At 41.3% G+C, this 22,431-nt stretch overlaps 1 protein-coding gene and 2 non-coding genes across 3 annotated transcripts in view; 2 read left to right on the top strand and 1 right to left on the bottom strand.

Moving 5' to 3' along the window:
• Positions 1-22,431, top strand: part of Alpha-man-ia (alpha-Mannosidase class I a) — a 679,808-nt gene that overhangs the window by 156,754 nt on the left and 500,623 nt on the right. The gene's annotated exons all lie outside the window — the stretch shown is intronic.
• On the top strand, positions 14,972-15,044 carry Trnar-acg (transfer RNA arginine (anticodon ACG)). Its single transcript has one exon. It is a non-coding gene; the product is annotated as a tRNA-Arg (tRNA).
• Trnai-aau (transfer RNA isoleucine (anticodon AAU)) lies at positions 16,612-16,685 on the bottom strand. The gene has a single exon. It is a non-coding gene; the product is annotated as a tRNA-Ile (tRNA).

Below are 22,431 nucleotides of genomic sequence, written 5' to 3'. Positions count from 1 at the left end.
CGAGCTACTGTTCCGAACTTTCACTGAGGGGACCAAAAAGAACCCCGCACTGTTCATATAGAAAATCTATCCCGGTAAAGTCAGTTGGATTTTTCATACGTTGTAGCTTTTGATCTACTGAACAAAAGATGTAATGGACACAAAGCTCAATAATGGACAGTTATCGAGTTATAATCAGTAAATTTAGTAGTGCACGTATTACAATAGGAGCCGCACAATGTCTAAATAAAATCAGTCTTGTCATTTTTATAACGGAACACGTACACTCCTCGTCAAAAAGATGGCCCAGGTGTGCTATCTTTAATTTCTCAATGACCCATGTAAAATTTTTCGTCTGTAACGTATAATATCAAAACATTATGAGCTCAGAATATGCGGCTTGCTTTCGGCAAGACAAGAATCGAGTTCATCAATGGGAGAATAAATAGTGTCCAATACATAAATTAAATCAAAGAACAAATAAATAATCATGCAGAACGCATTTCTGGACCTGATTACATCTTTCAACAAGATAATGCATCTGTACACACATCAAGATTGGTCCAATCATATTTTAATGAAAATAATATATCTGTTTTGCCGTGGCCTGCACGCTCCCCGGACCTTAATAGTATTGAAAATTGCTGGGCAGAACTTGTTCGCGGTGTATACGTGAATGGAAAGCAGTATCAACACGTACAATAATTAAAAAATGCAATTGTACGCGAATGGGATACGTTAAGTAAAAATGATATCCAAAAACTATATAAATCGATACCAAATCGTACAATAGAAGTAATAGAAAATAAAGGGGGATGTACCCATTATTAAATAAGTATATATGTTTGATAAGTAATTATTGTTAGTTAAAATTTATGTTCATTATTATTATCTTATTGTACATGTGCTTAATTTTCAAATAATCGACGTTTCGGTCACTAATTTGGACCATTTTCAAGATTGAATTGAATTGCGTCTGTAAGAAATAAATAAAATAAAAATTTACATGTGTCCCCTTGAGAAATTAAAGATAGCACACCTGGGCTATCTTTTTGACAAGGAGTGTACCAGTTACAGTGACTCCCACTAATATTTGGACACTCTTAAAAGCACCGTAACTTTTCAAATATTGGACTATGCGATTTGAACTTTTCTGGAAAGCTAGAGCAATTAGTTTACTACAGGATGTGAAAAGAAATTTTTGCAAAAATTGCATTTGACCGGAATTGTAGAGGAAATTCTAAATGTTGCATTTCACAACTTTTTTATGCAGGCCTATATTGAAATTTTGAAAAATATGTTTTGTAGATCTGTGCGGGTTATACGCATTGTGAAAGTTTCATCGAAATCGGTTGATGCGGGGAAAAATGACAGTCATTGAGAGATGTAAGAATTCTTAGATTTACTGCTGTTATAGGCCGAAATTGCCGAAAATCGTGAAAATCTGCAATTTTTACCATCTTTAAATGCTTGTAGCTCATTGCAACGTCGACCGATCTTGACGAAATTTTCAAGATATGTTTAATTGGAACAGATTTACAAAACGTATTTCTTAAATTTTCAATATAGGCCCATATAAAAAAGTTGTAAAATGGATCTTTTAATATTTTCTCTACAATTCCGACCAATTGCAATTTTCGAAAAAATTTCTTTTCACATCCTGTAGTGAACTAAGTGCTCTAGCTTCCGAAAAAAGTTTGAATCGTATAGTCCAATACTAAAAAGATTATCGCGTTTTTTAGAGTGTCCGAATATTAATGGGAGTCACTGTACTTTTTTGAGGCTTGGTAGATTTAGCGTTAATCTTATTCGGTGCCGCCCGGTATCGACGCGCGAATTTCGTGCAGCATAAAGTTAATTACTGGCCGAACAAAGCGTGGCTCCTTCCAACGATCGTCCCAGATACACGGTCGGACACGCAGGATTCGAAAACCGCAAAACAAGCTCGGCAAAGGAAGAAACGCGTTCTGCGTACGAATGCGCTCTACCGAAGGCAATTTCCATGCATGGTCGAGCTGAATAATTTCCGGTGGTCCGCTGCACCGAATCTTACCTCGTGCATGGAAAATGAAAGAGAGCCGCAGACAGTTACACAGTCCCGGGGAAAACGTCGATGTTCCTAACGACTCGGTATCGTTTGAAGCCCCGGGAATCATGCGAACTAAACGGTGAGTTGGGACCATGATATTCTACAACTTATTTACCTTATGGTTGGAGTCCGGTCAGAGCGGTTATGCTTTCATCTGGCATATTTAGAATGCTGTTTAGAAGTCTTTTGATATTCCTGCTGGTTCAAATTAAAAAGTCGATACAGTTTGTATTTACTGATATTTTAAAGATTGACATAGTTAGATATTGTGAACGGAGATGAAAGAAAAAACAATCGAGTTTCTGCACTCGATTCTACAGCCGAGGCATCGATTTCATACGCTGCCGGCTGGTTTGTCTCGATTAAATAGAGAAACGTAACTTCTGCGAATATTAAACAGTAGCTGCGACCGCTAAACTGTGGTTTCAGCTAGCAAAATGGTGCGCGTATGTTGACTTCGTTTGTTCTCTGTTAAGCGGAATGAGGCCGCATTGAATTGTCCGTTTACTGTCAACTACCGGGTAGAATTGCGAAGTAACAATTAGCCGGTCCTATTTCCCTTTGAACCGTCCCTTTGAACGCATTCTCCGATGCGATTGTGAATTTTTAATACCATTTTAAATGGAACAAAGTAACATTACCATTTTGCGTGAAACAAGAAGCAGTTAGAAGCAGTTCGAAAAACGCTTTTGAAAATCCCAGTGTGAAACGCGATAACAATAATATCCCAGCAATTTATGCAACGCATAAAACCCGGAGTCCATTCACAACATTTTCAAATCGGGTGCATTAAAATCGAATAAAATCGTTCGTCTGAATTCAACGTTTTCAGTTCCCCAAAGAAATGATTAAAACGTGCCGGGGCAAAGGCAGGGATCGCGATAGAACCATTACGAATTCTATTTATTCAGAGCTGTAAGCGCATTAAAACCATCCATTGTGCAAATCGCATCAAAACTAGACGCGAATTCAACGCGATATCGCAGCGAGCCGTTTGATGTTACTGATTCAAAGCCGGGAAATCTCTCTTTCTCTCGGTACGAACTTTCGTCTAGTTCCTTCGGAAGCATTCGGCTATCGACCGATCGAAAGAGATCGTGGCATTCGCGAGAGTGCATACCGTAATCGTATTATCCCTTCTCTAACGGGAGGGTCTCTGTTTGAGAGAAGCCCTGTCCGACGTCTTTCATCCTCAACGTTATTTAAAGAGCAGCTTTTCCTAATTAAACCTACCTGGCTGCGTCGCGTACGCTCAACACACGTGTCCGAAAAATTTTCGTTGCTTGCAGAACGATAAATTATTATAAGCCTTACAATTGTTATCCGGTTGTTCGGAAAGTCTCCGCCGATTTTTGGAGTAAATTGAAAACGAAGAAAATTGTACTAACAATCAAGTATATTTAATAAGATATGCACCATTTTGTTCGATGACGGTTCACCGAAGTTGTCAGCCCAACTTCGATGAACTCAAAGTGACCATTGAGCCATCAGTGAAAATGCAGAGATGATTTGGATAGTGGGTCTTAATGTGATCCTTGTAGTAGTAATTCAATGTTCCTAGAGTGTTCTTGCACCATCTATCGGAAATCGGCGGAGACTTTCCGGACAACCCGATAAAACACTGCCTTGGAAGATCGGAAACAACTCGCTTCTTCGCAGAGTACTCTTAATGCCGGCGTAATGACGAATTTGCTTATCGAATCGGCCGTGTCGCGTCGAGATTATACCGAAGTGTGGCTGTCGTAAAGAGGACATCTTTGCCAGTTATTATACGCGTGTTCTGATATTGTTCTGAAGTGGCGAAGGAGTTTCAGCTGTTCCATTACCGTGAACACGTAATCCCGTAAAGACTAACCCCGCTCGCCGTGAAACGATGCTGGAACTTCAGAATCCGGACTCGCTATCAAACCTACGTGGAAACGTAGTTGTTGCTAAACGGTCCTGAAGGCACTCTCTCGCACCTGGTGAACCCATTATGCATACCAATTTTATGGAATATGCCAGCTGCTTATCCGTGTGCGCTCGATAGATACGAATAATATCGAACCTATTAACATGATTCAAGAAACCGAACCATTTTGAAGTGCCCATAAATAGCCGTCTGGAGAAGGCTATCTCGGCAGTCCCAAAAGCGTTTCCTTATTGAGCGGGCCGTACGTTTCGAGGTCTATTTATGGTATATGACTATACCAACCAGGCAGTATCGGCAGGGTTAAGACTATGGTTAGCGCTAAATCGGGCAGCATCAATTAGCACGGCTGCTAATTGCAGTCCTGGATCGTAGACCGAAACCGTGTACGTACCAAGATTCGAATACCTTGTGGGCATGAAAGGAGCCGCGAACCGTCAGGCTCTAGACCCGGCAGTCCGGCTCCATTAAAAGAATCCTAAATTGAAAGCAATCGGTCGTTAAGGAGCAGCGAGCCAGTCGTTTGAAATCCAGATTTCCAACTTGCGAGATCGACTAGCGAATAGATTGCTAATCCCTCGGTGAAGCGATCCTCTCTCTCTCTCTCTCCCTCTCTCTTATTGCACGCGGGCCCGTTAAAGAATAAGAAGCCTGATCAGTTCTCGATCCCTCTTTCTCGTTCGTCTATCTTTCCTTGTTCCACTTTCGATCCTTCTTTTTTCCTCCCTCCCCGTAGCCTCTGGTCTCTGTCTCGGCGAGACCCCTCTCGGGCATTCTTTGCTCCTTAAAGGCGCGCGGAACGCAGAAATGGCAGAGTGGAAACGGGAAATTGTCGGCACTCGATCCCTTTCGACGTAAACGAAGACGTAGTGAGGCGTGCAATGATCAAGTATATCTCGGGGAAGATTAACGACTCGTCGGGCCAAGTGAAGGGCCAAGGGAGCCGAGAATCGACGGCACAAGAGAGCGAGGAGGGCCAATTACGGTCGTCTCTCGATCCGTCTCGCCACGATTTCGACTCGATTCCCGATTTAATCGAACCTCGAGGGGTGAGGGACAGAGAGCTACCCTAACCGTCCCTAGCCACAGAATGGATTTTATTCTCCGCCGACGCGAAAACGTCTGTCTAGAAAGTTGTACGACGCCCCGACCGACGCATCCCGCGAATTTGAATGCGAAAGGGTTGCGCGGCAAGTTCCACCGAAGAACTTCCCGCCCGGGGATTTTGCAATTAAAACTTACGGTTCTTTCTACGGTCTCGGTAAACTTGCGCGCGACCGTGTTTGAGTTTTTCGAACCGGGTCCTCTTTCACTCGATTCTCCCATCGACTTCCCGCCGCGCGGTCAACTTCCACGTCCGTTTCGATCTGCAGTCTTCCCTCTCCGTAACTGTCGCGCAGGTCCCTACTAAAATATCCAACGCGGTAGTAATTGCGGTTAAATCATTGCAACAAACAGAGGAGCCGCAACTTCGTATTTTTCACTTAACAAACCACCGGTCATCGTAACACTCGCTTACCTCCCAGGTATCCCGGCGAGGCTACAGGACCGTATCAATCAGCCACCGGTATTAATTACGACGCTCTTGATCCTGCCCCTAATCGTAACCACCGAATTCGATATTTTCCCCGGCAGGACTCTCGGCATTACAGTCACGTAATGAGAAATCGGACACCTTGTTGGAAAGTCGTTCGCCCGCTCACACTTAACCGGCGCATTAAATTAGAAAAATTTACAGTCGCGACCTCTCGCAATTTTATCTGCTCGGCGACATCTATCCGCGAGTTCTCGAATTCCGCCTCCTCCGCGGAAGTCTTTCTTCAAGAAAGAAAGAAGGATCCGCTTGTGTGTAGAACCGCTCGATTCACAGATCCGCGCGCGCACGCGTGCGGAGGGCACTTACAACCGGTGATATTAGCATATAAACTAGAAAATGTTTTATCGCGTCTCCGCGAGGCACTCTCAAGGGACGACACAGTCTTTCGGCGAGCAGCCAGATATTTATTGGCCCTTAACGATCATTAGGCAAGCCCGAAAACAAATGGCTACTCCGTACGCCGCTCGTTCCCCTTTGATACCACCTTCGCTTCTTCTTTTCATTGCATTTGACCACGCGTGCGTTCGAAGCGCTCTTTTTACTGCATTTTACAACAACAAAAAATGATTGAAAACGACGAGAAAACGACGTCTGACAATACAAAACCTAATCTTATATTTATGAAAAAGGTATTTATTTCTATAATACAATATATTATTTCGGGGGGCCTGTGAGACCCCACCTTACCACACTTACGATACATTTAAAAATACAGGAAAAAAAATTATTCTTGTGCTGAAAAATATGAATTTTCTAGGCAAACACGATCGCAGGATAAATTTACGACAGTTAGCGTTACTTTCGCGCGCAATGCGAAATTATAAACCAAACCGAGGGTGGCGTCGGGGTGGTCGCGGGTGTCATAATTCACGTGCAAGCGGCGCGTCATGCAAAGAGTACGCGCCGCAACCGAAAAAAAAGAAACTGGTTCTTTTGTGAGAACCGCGTATAGTATCTGTTCGCATAAATCTGTCGCTTAAGTGGAGTCTCTTATTTCAGTGCGCGTTGTTCATACGCCACCGTGCTCGTGTCACGGCGCTACGCAAATACACTTTAAGCTGTTCCACGGGGGAATTATTTCCTGCGACCCCGTTCCCCCGAACGACGTTTAATCCGGGCATCGTCATTTGCAATAATTGAAGATTTGTATCTACGCGGAGCCACCTTCGCTTCGGTGGAAGCAACGAATACAAATTAGCGTTTGCTGGATTTATGCACCGGTCCGAGAGCATGCCGTTGAGAGCACAATTATGTGCGATTAGACTTTTTACGGGAGGAACGTTTATATTCGAACGTTTTATTAATTCTTTTCTGTCTTTTTTATTAAGCTATAAAACCCCACATGGGATTATCAGCAGCATGCGCATGTCTGTGCATTAGGGTGGATCTTATTTTTCGACCATGAAATTTCGGGCACCACTTGCCCCAATATTGTTCCATTTCATTTCAAAGTTTTAGATCAATCGGACGTCGGGAAGGTGTGCCACATTAGGGTGGACCTTAGGTATTTTTTAGGAAATTTTTTTGCGAGATTTTTTTCACGTCCCCCCCCCCCCACCGCCCTAAAATTGTGACGTTTGGTAGGAAAATGATTCCTGCAAAAGATGAAGTTGATCGGATAAGGGGAAGACGTTCCACATGGACGTTGAAGTTGCGAAAAACATTAAATTTTATAGGAATGGAAATATTTGTTGTTTTTTCCAACGTCTTCCCTTTATCAGATCAACTTCATCTTTTGCAGGAATTATTTTCTTACCCAATGGCACAATTTTAGGGGGGAGGGGGCGTGAAAAAAATCTCGCAAACAAAATTTCACCAGGTATAGCTAAGGTTCGCCCTCCTGTGCATGCTAACATTAGAAAGGTAACTTAAAATCTAGGGTTGACGAGATATGATGGAACATTTCCGAATGCAACTCTAAAGGTGCAAACAGTGAGCCTTAAGAAATTTATGTATAAAGTAAGGAGCAAAGAGAGGGACCGCACAAAAAGGCATCTATTGCATAGGGTGGACAGTAATCCTTGTTGCAAAGTTTGTGAATCAGAGCATCTCTATTATTATCGTAGATCGGGCATTGCCATAACATGTGATTAGCATCCTGTACCAGACAACCACATAGACAACTTGCGTCAGCAGCAAGTTTAATCTTAAAAAGGGAGGCCTTCAGCTGATAGTGCCCAGATCAAAGTCTGTTAACTCAACAGATGAATTCTCTAGGAAGCTTGAGATGAGCAAACTAAGGTTTAGACCCAGAGTGGTAGAGAAAGATCTGAAAAATTTAATACCCTTGAACTCTGCTTCTTCGAGAATATTATTGACTGTCAGCGTCCTAGCTTGTTTTCTAAAACTATGGAAAAAGTCAGAGTAGGGAACTAGAGTGTAGGCATAAACAGCCAGCAGAGACGCTTCTTTAGCTAGTCCATCTACTTTTTCATTAAACGTAATTCCAATATGCGAAGGGATACAAAAGAGAAACAGTTTCTTGGATTCCGTAAAGTAGGAGTTCATCAAATTATGGATATCAAGTAGAAAAGCACTTCTTTAGCACTCGGACAGTCAGAATAAATGTAAAGATAATGATACGAACAATTAGATGCAAGCTCAAGGGCAGTTTTGATTGCAATACATTCAGCAGGAAAGATAGACATATCCTTATGTAAGCTTAGTAGGAGGGATTCATTTAGCTCAGGTGAAAAACATGCAGCACCAACAGCTCCTATCTCTTCATTTTCACTTCCATCGGTAAAGATAGAAACAGAGTTGGTAGGCCTATTGGCGAGGTGGTCCAGAAAAATGTAATTTAGGTCTGCTGCTTCCTTGAGATTGAGGAAAATGTATTTACAGAGGTATGGAGCGAAGTTATTTTCGGTTCGAAGCCAAACTCTGTTGTTGTTGTAAGTCCTCAATCTGACGTGGAAGTAAAGATCGAGCTTTGATTATATTAAATTAGCCCATCCGCTGGATCCTACGAGAGTCTTTGTATTAAATTGTAAAGAGCTGTGCCTTTGTTCGAAAAGTCTTTTATGAGGAGGTTATTACATAGAAAAATAAATCTATGTCGAAGTAAACAGACCTTGGACTCTCCCAATAGAACATTAGTCGGTGTGCTGCATCTGTAACCCATGGCGATACGAAGGGCTGCAAATTGAATTCTTCTATTCTTAACTTAAGATCCTCATCGTTTGAAAAGTAAATATAGGAACTGTAGTCAATGATAGAACGAATGAGGCTTTTGTATAGTGTAAGAAGTGTAGAAGGATCTGCTCCCCATCTTAAGCCACTTATTAAGATGTTAAGTCTATCAAACATTTATTGCGTATATATTCAATATGATTGGTGAATTTAAGTTGATTATCAAAAAGAATGCCCAAAAAGCGAACCTGACCACTAGATTTGATTCTATAATTGTCAATTTTGATGGAGCAAACACCTGGATTTTGTATTAAAGTGAATTAAGACAGTCTTTTCGGGAGACAGTCCCATCCTCCAAGACGTTTATCCAATACTCGGAGTAGAGACTTGACAAGAGACCGCGATATCGTCCGCAAATTGGAAAATTTGGATGCAGCTGTCTAGAGTCTAGCTAGACCATTATGAATAAGTAACAAAGAAAAGTACGAAAAGATTGCATATTGCCTGGACGACGATGTTAATATGTTCCGGGATGATTAATAATATTAATAAACCCCAACTGAATTCGATTACTTATCATCTAATCGATATCTCATTTAACGTAATTAACATTTCAACGGGAAATTGTAAATAGACGCGTGAGAAATAGAACGTTCAGAGCTTCTACCCAATTTAGTTACATAATGAGAATCTCCAGTTAATACGGAATTTAATGTAGGCCAGCAATTCGATGGGCAATAACTGGGTAAATTGTTGAACCTGCGGCAACATTTCAAAATATACATTCGGAGAACGTTAATATAAATTCGAAATGAAGACTGAAATAAAAATATTTATTTTAAAATGTTTCATATAAAATAGCAGCACGCTGTAGGTTCTATGTACTCCGAATGACGTCAGAAGAGCTGCGACCCATAGCCGAAAATTTCAAAACACGTTTGAGCCTCTGAATCGGCTCATAGGGTGGCCACTTCGAAACTTCTTGAATATATGAATACTAAAGGTCTATGTTATGGTTGTTATCATTTGGTTTTTCAAAATTCGTCGATTTGACAGAATTATAATAAGAAATGTTTAACTCCGTTATTTCTTGTCACTCTGTACAGCAGAGAATGAATCAGAACACTGGTAGCTTGTGCACACACACACGCGTAGCAGTAAATTATTACTCGGAATGATTTAAAGTATTCCATTAGACAACTTCGTTACGTTGTTGTCTGCTCCGTACACTCATGGCAAGAGTTGATGAGGGTTAAACCACGTGTTGAATTTTGCCGGAGTCCTGGCGTTTGCATTAAGCCTGACGAGATCGCTGACAGCGTTTTCTCCGGAGACAATTTATGGTGTGGTAAATAATACTACACAGTATGTCTGGGAAATAACGGAACTGTTTACATAATAAAAAAACAATTAGTTATTTTGCCGAAATTATTCCTCTTTATTCACCTTAATACACCGCTGCGCTGGGCACGTTCCAGCAATGCTAGCATAGATTTTTTAATTTAATTTTGCGGAAACGCCTCGACGACCCTCGTCACGGCACTTTGGACTTGCATGACATTGTCATAAAACCTTTCATGGCCAGTTTGAGTTTAGGGAACAGGAAATAGTCACACGGTGATAAGTCAGGCGAATACGGAGGATGTTGGAGCACACAGACTTGTTTTTCCGTCAAAAATTCACGAACAGCGATGGTCCTGTGAGACTGTCCTCTCCTCTCTCAATCGAACGATTCTCTTCCACAAACGCTCCATAACACCAGGTGATATTCATCATTGACATTTTGATCTTGTGGAACGAATTCCCGATCATTTCACGCACTTTTCCCACCAATTCATCGTGATTTTTCTTTTTTGGCCGGCCTGGATGTGGATCGTCTTCCAAAGTGTCACGACCGTCCTGGAATCGCTTATATCATCCGAAAAAAGGTTAACCGTTTACCTATTTAAAGGTTAAAGGTTTACCGATCTTGAAACAAAATTTAAGGCTGCTCTTTACTTTACCGGACTCAAAATTTGTGTCTTTCTTCTATAAATTATGATGTATTCGGTATGTAATTTAGTCGAAATTTCGATCCTGTACGACGTAGGATCAATGGTTCAGGAGTTATGCTTGCTTAAAGTTGAGCAATCTGCAGTGTTTTTGGTAAGTAAGGGCGCCACCATATTGGTTTGTAGTGACGATCGGGACTAATCGGGAGCCGCTTACCGAGCAGAACCGCTAGGTGGCAGCACGGGCACGCGTTAATGCTGATAATATAGAGCGGGTATTACGATTGTTGTTTGAACTTTGAATGACATGGCCACGATGTTGCGTTTTAACTGGTCTGGGTTAGGGGTTTTCGTTTATAGCTCCTGAACCATTGAGTCTACAGGATGGAAACTTCGACCAGCAACCGCCCCGGGTACAAATCTACTGGATTACATACTAAATACATCATAATTTATAGCAGAACACAAATTTTGAGTGCGGTAAAGTAAAGTTTCATGTTTTTGTGACGAGGAGACTAAAGGTACTATCACATTATGCGCTATAACTCGACAATCCGTTGATCGATTACAGTGATCGTGGTCTTGTCTTGCAGAGGAAAGTTACAACTTTCTGGATATGTTTCGTTTCACTAGATGGCGTTAGTAGTTTCCTTTGAAATAAAGAAGTTCCGATATTTTCCAGACATACTGTTTGTATTGTGGACATCGAGTTAGGCTCGTGGAAGACTCGCTTCCTTGACTTGAATCATTATTACCGAATATTAATCACTGTGTGTGTGCTGCCTTGCTGTCGAACACCGTAGTTACACAACATTGAAATCTCCATTCAATTTCGCAGTTCGGCGAGTTCACCGAGTTTATTCGGCAAGACCGGTGCGTGAAGTTTGAGACGTGTCCGGAACGGTTTCGAAACGTGGCCGGATCGGTGATCCGCTGGCGTGTCGCCAGACTCCTCGCGGTGTATTTTCAGGATCGTAACATAAAGCCGAAGATTTATAGCGGCGATGCGACCCACTCGGCCGAATGTATGTTTTTCGACATGGCCAAGACCGCCTTCAGGGCCTTGCGCCCGAGCCTCCGAGCGCAGAGATCGCCCATAAAATTCTGATCTACGGCTTGCACCTACCCCGGTGCTTTTCGCTTTCCTTTTCGCTTACCTGTCATTTCTTCCAGCAGGAAACGTTTCGTGCGCGAAAGGCCTCCCCGAAATCACCGGGTTTGACGCGCCTCTGTACCGCAGATTTACGTCGCTGCTCGTCCTGTAACCCTGTGTACCTACCCTTTCTCTGCTCACGGTGTTGTTTTTCGATCGTTAAAAATCACTGCGGGTGTCTTCTTCCCCCCTGTCCATCCAGAGTAATTGAAGACGCACAAGTTCAGATTTTATGTTCGCTCATTGAAAAGCTCGGTTGAAAAATTCTTGCTATTAAATACTCCCTCTGTTCCATAATAATAGCTGCAGGTGATGAATTTAATTTGTCCCGTAACAATAATAGCAAAAGAAAATAAATATAGAACGCAACATTTATTATCAATAAACTAATTTTTATTTTGAGTGTTCAGATAGTTTCTTTCTGGATTTTTCAATAATTTCGTTACTGCATTTTAAACTTGTAGGTAGGATTCGTTGGTCTCTTCATTGCTTCCAGCATAACTTGTCTTTTTCATCTTACTTTTCCACTGGGTTGATATTCAACTGAAATAAAACGATTGATTTCGAACAGCGGATGAAATTAGAAAAATACTGGGTTGGCAAGAAAGTAATTTCGGTATTTTAAGGTGAAATAGAGCCGAATTTTTGTTCGATGATCCTTTGCAAAAAAGAATATAAATTAGAAAATATTTTATTGACTAAAGTTCATCGTTTGAACGAAGAAATTCGGTTTTATTTCTTCTTAAAATACCGAAATTACTTTCTTGCCAACCCAATAGTTATATGATACTTCGTAATAATTAGGTTAACCTGGAAATTGAAAGATGTGTCGAAACAAATGACAGATGTCATGAAACATTGATTTTGATTGAAGTCGTCGCAATTTGGCTAATGTCAATATCCAGCTCAGAAAAACAGGGGTTACAACCATTTTCAGGGATTTTGTAATCTCAGTAGTGTTATCTCGGTAGACAGATCGAAAAAACGTTCAAATCAATTTGCAATTTTGTCGTCACCTGTTGCCACATTTTCTTTGTAAACATGGTAAACATGGTAGGCCAGACGGTTTTCGCTTAGAATTAACAAAACTCCAAAAGGATTTAATATTATTTTGAACGGAGAATAACAATGTTTAGTAATTCTCTTACACTATGAGCAACGATTGATTAATTACTGGGAAGTACCTTATGATTTTCTTGCGAGGAAGGTTAGGGATCCTGCAGGCTCTTCCAGGATTATTATTCCGGTCAGACGGCCCAGAGACACGTAATGCCGCGAGGAGGGAAATAATCAAGCGGAAAATTCTCGGAACGAAGAATTTCCACGGTGAAGGAGAACCCCCGATATTTTTACTACCGCCGTCGAAAGGCAAAGGACTACTTGGCAAACAGGCTGACGATTTTTCCGTCGAAACTTCGGCTTTAATTTCGCAGGCCCGTCGGGGGCCGAAAGACTTTTGCGGATAAAGTTTCGAGCACAGGAGAAACGGCGGAAAGTACGACCAAGTCCGCGAAGGCGAGGGATGGGAAACCGGGGAGAGGGTGGTTTCGTTCAAACGACGAACCAGCCGGAAATTATTCGAGAGCCGGTCAAGACTTCTTCATTATTGCGCCTTTAATGAACCTTAAAATATTCGAGCGACGGCCGATATCGCGAGACGCGAATCTCTACCCCGTGACGTCGGTAGTCTGCAAAACTGCTGGAAATTATTCTAAAAGAGAAAGTGCAGATCGTTACGACGGCGGCAGCGGGCTTTCAAGCCCGTAAATACCCAATTACTCGTTTCTTCATTCAACGGACTCTTACACTCGGTCAAAATGACCGATTCCACATTTTTGTTTTACAATTATCGAAATAGTATTCGGTTGCTCGTAAAGTCTCAACTGATTTTTATAGTAAATTGAAAACGAAAAAAAAGATTGTACTAACAATCAAGTTTATTTAATAAGATATGAAAGTCTCCGCCGATTTTTGGAGTAAATTGAAAACGAAAAAGATTGTACTAACAATCAAGTTTATTTAATAAGATACGCACCATTTTGTTCGATGATTATTTTGTTTGTATACGAGAAACAAAAGTTTCCAGGCCTAACTTACAGCATTGTCTCCGTAAACTGCACATATCTCTTTTTTGCAACTTGAACAGCATCCTTGCCTTTTCTCTATAATAAAAAAAGATTAAATGCCGAAAATGCATTTTTCGTTCTCCGTGTTTAAATTGGCGCCAAACAAAAACGATGGAAGCTATGTTCATGGTGAAAAGATTCAAATATTGGCGAAAGCGCCATCTATCAGAAAATGTATAATATTAAAGGTTTACAAAAATAATTAAATGTTCCTAGAGTGTTCTCGCGCAATCTATCGGAAATCGGCGGAGACTTTCCGAACAACCCAATAAAAATGATTCCATGCAAAATTATGATTGTTTAAAAAATTACTATCCATCTCTCATTGATGATTGAGAGAGAGAACCACTTCTACACCTCTCAGAGTGTTTGCTAATCGCAGGAACATCTTTTGCACGCCCTGAAGAGTAGGTGGTAACTGAGGATCATCGATCTTTCCGGAGTATGATGGTTCCTCATTAAGTGCCTTCCCCAGGACTATTTTTCTTCCTTGTCTCATTTTCATAAATCATCTTTCTTCCGCCCTCGAATATTCTGTAGCTAATTGCAAGAGATCTTTAATATTACAAACACACATTCCAGACACACATTTTTAAGGCTCTTCGAACACAGCTCCAGTTAAGTAACAAATTTCATCCGCCGCTCGGTTTATCGCTTATGAAATTTTTATCAAATCCCATTAAAACGCCGAGAGAGCGACTGTAATCGACGTCATAAATGGAAAAACAATCTTTGGAAGTTATCAAACACATTTCGCGGAGACTCTATATTCGAGGTAATAAAATTTTACGATCGACCTTAAATTTTCCGAGCGGTGAAAAGAGTGCTGCGTTTATTATACTTATTTCATAGTTTACCGAGTCGTATATCCAGATCTATTGTACTATCCTGGAACGTTCGCGCAAAACTTCCATATTAACTGTAAATGTATATGTATGCGTATCCGCGAAGCTTTAGAATCACGGCGTACGAAACTGCGAAAGTGAAAGCAACGGGGTCCTGTGGCGCAACGGATAACGCGTCTGACTACGGATCAGAAGATTCCAGGTTCGAATCCTGGCAGGATCGAGTATTTTTTTTCCCTTTGAAATCATTTTTTCATCGATACGTTCACTGGTCAGCCCGATGCGCTGGCTGAGCATTTGAAAAACATGAACTTTGTTTAAATATTCGAGAAATTATTTGAAATGTGATCGAATGGCATCAAATCTGACCGAACTTGCTGAAAGTGCTTTTTGAACAATTCTCATATAACATTAGGTGTAGAAATTAATTCGGTGCCTTGATATTAACACTTTACCTACCGAAAGCCTATTAATAGGATTTTCAATAATTGTGCTGTACCGAAAGAAAACATAGAAATTTTCTTTTACATTACAATCTTAAATGAAAGTATATGTATTAGATAACGTTATTAAGGGTGACTTGTTAGTTCACAATGGAAATTGCTGTCACTGTTGAAGGTTCTATTACGAAGTATTTAGCCATGAACCATAGATTTTTCAAAATTATGCAATAATCACCGGTCGGTAATGTGTTAAATTATTTATAAATCTGGTTTGAATGACAATAATCGCCCTCCATTTTGTTACGTTTAAATATCAACATTTACAGTTATGACACATTTGAGATCTGGTCAAAACAAAAACTATCAAGTAAGCAAGATGGCGGCGTCTGACAAGACTCGCATACAATTCGAGTTTACAATTTGATGCTGAGTGTCCTATTCTCTGGCATCTATGGCACATGACAGGTTCTTTTTTTTTTATTAATCTTTCCCATTTTACAGATTGATTTAAAATGTATTTTATGCTTGTTAAAGTTTTAATATCACTGTCAGGTGAGATTTGTACTAATAAAAATTGCAAGGGGAATTGCCAATTTTTGGTAGATTTTAGAGTGCTGAATTTGGATATTTTAATAATTAAAACTTTTGGTATATTTAGGCTATTAATCTCCTCTAATATTAAGTTGGGGAAGAAGAAATCCATTATTTTTACGTTATCTCAAGCGGAGAAATGATGGAGATTTCTTTTTCCCCAACCTAATATTTCTTCTGGGACGAAACTATTATCAATACTGTAGGGGTGTGGATGTTTAGAGTGACTGGTGTGAATGTTTACAGTGACGGTGGATGCGACATCGTGACGCCAACTTGTTTGGGTCTTGTATGAAAGGAAATCTGTTTGGGCCGATTAGGCCGAGGTGTGAAAGAAGAGTGTTTGGGTCTTAGCGACAAGCGCCAAGTGGCTAGGGTGCCAAGCGCAGGACATACGTGAACGACTGACTTTTCCGAATGGATGCGAGACTGATGAAGAGAGAGAATGAGAGTGCGAGAGAGAAGAATGCAAATGGATAAAAGGAACGAATACAAAGGCTGTAGGGTCAGAAGTGTGAGAGTCGAGAGCGAGTAGAGTTGCGCGTTGCGAGCAGAGAGCGAAGAGTTAATAAAGAGACAGTATTGAAAGTGTTAGAGTTGAGTTATTTAACCCGATACGCCACACTCAAGACGTAGGAGAGAGTTCCTATAAAATATTCCTACAATACCCTTTAAAAGTATAGATTTTAATTAGATTATAGATAATATAAAAGTTGTTTTATAATGTAAAAGTTGTTCCAGAAATAAAAATAAACTTGGCCCATGAGGGGATCGAACCCGCGACCTTCGCGTTATTAGCACGACGCTCTAACCTGCTGAGCTAATGGGCCGGTGAATGATGTGACCGAGTTGTATAATAAGAGTTAGACGCTGTGACACAATTCTCCCCTGTAAGACTTCATATTTTAATGAATTAATTTATCAAATTGATTAATGTTCATTTCAATCAAATATTAAGTGACATTTGAAAATATTGAGAGGAGGGAGGAGAACAACTTCAGAGCTTGGTTGAAAGTCTTCATTTTATATCAGAGGTCTAACAATGTGGAAGTTCGAAGTGCGAATGAATACGGCAGTGATGGACATACGGTAGTGGCCCCTTAAAAGTCTGCTTCCCCAGCGACTTACCTATTTTTTTAGTTTAAGGTCATGTGGAAAAAATACGGGAACAATACCCACTAAAAAAACCACACGTCCAGGACTTATGCCCTTTCCTCCCTCAATTTCTGGCTCGCTAGAGGGCCTGACGGGGCCCCGCTTTTCGCATATCTCCCGTCTGGGTTATTATGCGAGCTGGCTCCACTCGTATTCTTGTCCCCACCGACGCACAGTGGGCCAGAGACCGATCTTTTTGGACAAAAGTCTGCCGACAACTCAGTTTTTCATCGATTCAATTAGAATTTTTTTAAAAATGTTCGCGAAAGACTATACTTTGATGACGTGCTGCGCGAAAATCGTTAACTGTCACAATCAAGAATCTTTATCTACGAAGCCCAATGACTGCGATACTGGTACATGAAATACTGGGAACGTGGCCCGAACTTTCTTTAGAAAAGCCAAATCAGTTGCTGCAGTGACTGGATTAAACCAACACCACCTATATAACAAAGCGAAACAGCTTCGCTATGACGTCATCGCTAAGAGGCGCGACGTTCACGATTCACTCAAATAATATACATATTTATAAGCAATAATTTCATTTAGTTTATAATAACATCAAAAAATAAAATATTCAATCCTTTCTAACTATTACAAAAAATAATACAAATCATCTGAAACAATGAAACAATGCTAACAAGCCCTTGCCTCCTTAGATCTTTTTAAGATAAATTTTAACATAACATTTTAACATAAAATAGAATATGAAATAATTGAACATGTGTGAACATGTAGAACATAAATTTTTGTTTACACAGAATTTTTCGCTTACAGTGTCTGGAGGGGGGACAGGCACGATCAATCTTTGTCCGAGGGTACATCCTCGATTCGTGGGGGCTCATTGGTCTAATTAGAGGGCAGGTAAAGCAGGAGCAGGGCGATAAGCTTCTCTCGAAATCGAATCGAACGGGTTGGGTGGTGTATCGATTTCGGTGCACGCTCGCAGGCAAAACGCGCGCGCGGCTGCGGTTCGTAACCCCATTAAACTTTTACGATTTAAGTTTCCGCCGACGTCGAAGCCGGGGCAAGCTCTCTCCGTTCACGTTGGAACGAATAAAAACAACCCGTCGAACATGTCCGTTCGTGGTCGGACGACGACGACGACGGTGAACGATGAAGCGGCTAACGGTCACGTGTCGGACGTTATTCGTGTCGTGGATCTTAAAATCGCAGGCCGGACTCCGGGACTCCAGCCGGAAAACGGGAGACTCGTGACGAGCCGGCCCCGGCCAGATTCGGGATCGATCAACATCGCCTCTCATGTTAAAACCCTCTAACGACCGACGATGCATCAATTACGTTCTCACGTGTTTTTACCTGCCGCGAGAATTCTCTTCGCAGCAGGCGTGGGAATTCTGATTATTATTATTATTTATTATGAACGGACCGAGGTCTATTTATACACGAATGTTTACAATAGAACAAAGACTTAACATAAATTACTAAGAAAGGACATGCATAAAAAAAAACTTTTGTTATAAAGGTACTGATATTATAAGTTAATCCTGCGTAATTTTTTTTTTTGAAAGTGTGTAACGACCCATTAAAATAATCAATACTATTATATGTATAGAGTGTTGGAGAGTTCGCAATAATTCGATTTATAGGATTTATTAATCCATATGTGGATTTGAATTTAAGTGTTTGAAAACCTGCTCGAGATCTCAAAGCACGTTCAGGTGCGTAAAAATTGATTTGCATAAGGAGAGAGGGACACTCTCTCTATATGGTTATTAATTAAATTCAAAATAAAGCTCTGGTCGGATACTCTTCTGCGAGCAGACAATGTTTCCAGGTTGACTATGTTTAATATTGTGGAGTAATCGTGATTAAAGATTGACATAGGATTATTAATCTTATAAGAACAAAACCTAAAAGAAATTTATGCTGCACTCTCTCTAGCATGATTTCGTAATTTAAGCCATTCGGAGACCATATAACTGAAGCAAATTCCAACTGGGGACGGACAAGGGTAATATATGTATAGCAATCTAATTGTGTGTATTGAGTGAAAGTCAGTAGGAAATCGTAGTATAAACCCGAGTGTTCTTGAGGCGGAATTAACAATGTTATGAATATGTTTGGAAAAGTTCAAGGTTGACGAGAAATAAATACCTAAGTCCTTTACCTCACTTATTGAGGAGAGAATACCAGTCATTGAGACGGTAAGGATATGTGAATGGTACAGAGCGACGCGACGCGGCGGGAAGACCGCGTAACATGGCATTTTTCAATATTGAGTTCCATACCATTCTTGCAACACCACTCACTAAAATGATCTAGGTCTGCCTGTAATCTGGAAGCATCATCGTAGGACGAGATGCTGCAGAAGATTTTTAAATCGTCTGCGAATAGTAGGTACTTACAATATTGAAAAATAGTAGTCAAATCATTGATGAAAATTATAAATAGTAGCGGACCGAGGTGGGAGCCTTGAAGTACACCTGATAGAACATGTACCGGAGATGATAGGCAATTGCGTATACGCACAATTTGAAAACGGTTTGTGAGATAACTTTCAAGCCATGACAATAGATTTCCCTTGCAGCCAAATGCTGCAAGTTTCTCGATTAAAAGGGAATGATTCACCGTATCAAAAGCTTTTTGAAAATTTTTAAAAATTGTGTCAACCTGTAGATTAGCATCCAAAGAAGATGTGACAAAGTTGCAATACACCGCTAGGTTAGTGGTTGTTGATCGCTTGTTAACGAAACCATGCTGTTGTTCACATATCGAGAGAGAAACAGTACTGTATAACTTATTTGTGACAATATCTTCGAAGATCTTAGGCATAACGCTACTGATGTTTATACATCTAAAATTTTCAATATTAGATTTGTCGCTATTCTTGAATTTGTCTAGCTTCGATAAATTTATTTTCCTCAACAACATGTCAAATGTGTAATCCTTGAAATTTCTCGAAACAAGGAATATATTACTCGGACCACTTTCATAATTATGGGCGCAAATATTCTTCGATCAGAGCTATCGACTCTTTATTACGATTTTATCGGGCGATTAACCAAATTCGCCATCGTGTTAGAATAATAGAAAGGCGAGTGGGCAAGGAAAAAGCGGTGAACGATGGGGCAATCGTCGCAGATCTATGCCGTGCAAGCTCATCGATATTCCGCGAGCAATTCCGCCGGCAACGGGTCGCGACCAAGTGGATGCTGGAACAAATTCTTGAGGGCAGAATTGCATCCGAGCGTGGGCATTAGACGGATGCGAGACGATCATTTACATACGGTCGTAAGTATGAATGTAACGCATCCCCGGCCGTCCGGAAAACTGGCGAATCCCGTGGAATGGAACTGGTGTGCTTTCATCGCGATTCATACGGGAACACCGTACACCGAGGGCATAGGGAAATAGGGATCCTGAAAGCTGGTAAATATTGACGTTAAACCGAACAGTAATAGCGGCTTCGGAAAGAAAATCTCGTTCCAGCCCCGTCCATGTACGGGCAGAGCCCCCGGGGAAAAATTGAGTGCGCCCAGAAGATCGCTATGGGATGGCTATCTTTTGCGCACGCATCAAGAAGTCTAGTTATCTGAAGGGATTTCGTTCAATTTATCAACAATTTTCCAAAAATTCTCCAGTCCTCCAAGGAAAATATTGTTATTGTGGAAACAACCGCCGCGCCGGAAGATGAACATTGGAAAAAAAGAAACCCGGCTAAATGTGTGTTCACGGGGGTTCTGAAGCATGCAAACGAAACTACGATTTCGTGTCTGCCTTTTCGAGGATAAATTATGGAAGAGACTCTCAGCAGGCGCGAAGAATTCGCGAGGAACGAGGAATTTCTCGCGTTCCATCGGGTTTCGACGACACTTACATTTCCGGAAGCGATGGGCGTGATTCACCGAGGCAGACGGGCATCAATTTTATCGCTTATTTATTATCGGCCCGCTGAATTAACGTACACTTTTACCGGTCGCGTACGGTAGTTGCTTACTGATTAATGGTGTTTGCCTGTGATTATAGCTGGCATTTCAATTGCTATTCACCATTTCGCGTAATGCGGCGATCGAAAAGATAAATAGCTAAGTGCCCGGCGATCTATCTCTCGGGAACTTTTATCACGATTTCAAACATACCATTGCCGGCCAAAACGACCGGTTCCAGATTTTTTACTGAAGTGAAACTTCTTTAAAACCGATCTTGCGATGAAACGAAAATGCGTAACGGAAGTGGTAGGGACATTCATTGTTAAAAAAAGGGGAGATAGGTATTTTCTTTTTTTTACACTGATAATTCTGCGGATAATGATTTTGTTCAATAAAAATAATAAGCAAGAGGTTTGTCACACGATTTTTTTTATGTTGGAACATGTACCAGTTGCTTTTAAGGCACGGTAGGTAGGTTTAGTGTTAATTGACTTTTATTTATTTGCTGCTGATTATCCCAAAATATTGTTGTTGCGTGGTCGGTCGAGATAATTGGCGTTATTGGAACCACGTTGATTGAGTGACCGCTGAACAATTCGCAGAAACAATTCCGCCGAAAATGATCTCGTCGGATTTACAAATGGCGCCGGTGTGGCGTCGTCGGTGGCCTCCGACCGAAACGCGGGGAAAACTAACATCCGTCCGTTGCATTAAACAAATTTGCGCGGCGTACGCCAATAATAATGGGGGTACACGCGGGCCAATAAATATCGAGGGGACCGCAGAGGCTGCGCGCGGCCCGATAAATCACTTTATTTCAAAACCAGAGAAAATGAAGTGGTCGCGGACAAATGTTCCGCGCGGCTCGCTATCTCCGCGCCGGAATAGCGTGTAAACGAGAGACGAATTAATTCGCACCGGCGAGTTCCACACCGGCGCGGCGAATGTTCGACAAGTCGTTATTCATAATAATCACAGAGAAGACAGCCTCAATTTCCTCGTAATTAGAAAGCGCTCTTGAAAACATAGTTCTATTTTGCTGTCTAATTAATTTAATTAACACTTCCACGGTTTCCAGTTTGAAAACGAGATAATAATAATTCCATGGAATACATTTCTGGTCACGCGAAACAAAAATTCCCGTTTCATCACCGGGTCAGACGGTCGTCGAGACGTCGCGCGTCGCCTATTCCCGACGAATTTTATGGCAGCATAAACGAGACATATAGGCGTAGGCGTTTCCAGCTGCCATAAACGGGAATGCCGTCGGAACGATCGTCGACGACACTGCACACGGGGAATCGACGAATGAATGATTTACGACACGCGTGAATTTTCGTCTCGCGTGCCTCTACGTACCTTGTGTACGCATCCTCGTCTTCTTCGAACAGTTCTGTCGCGTACCGCCGCACAAGTACGTAGATTTAACTGCCTGACAATTCTCTAACGCGGAACAGACTGCGAGACGAATTGACCGGGATCCGGTAAGGAGATCTTGCTGAACTCGCGTCGCGGCGGCTTCTCTTCT

This window comes from Lasioglossum baleicum, chromosome 10 (assembly GCF_051020765.1).
Source record: "Lasioglossum baleicum chromosome 10, iyLasBale1, whole genome shotgun sequence".
In the NCBI taxonomy this organism is placed as follows: Eukaryota; Metazoa; Arthropoda; class Insecta; order Hymenoptera; family Halictidae; genus Lasioglossum; species Lasioglossum baleicum.
The sequence above is the reverse complement of the archived record's forward strand: the minus strand, read 5'-3'. Positions and strand labels throughout refer to the sequence as shown.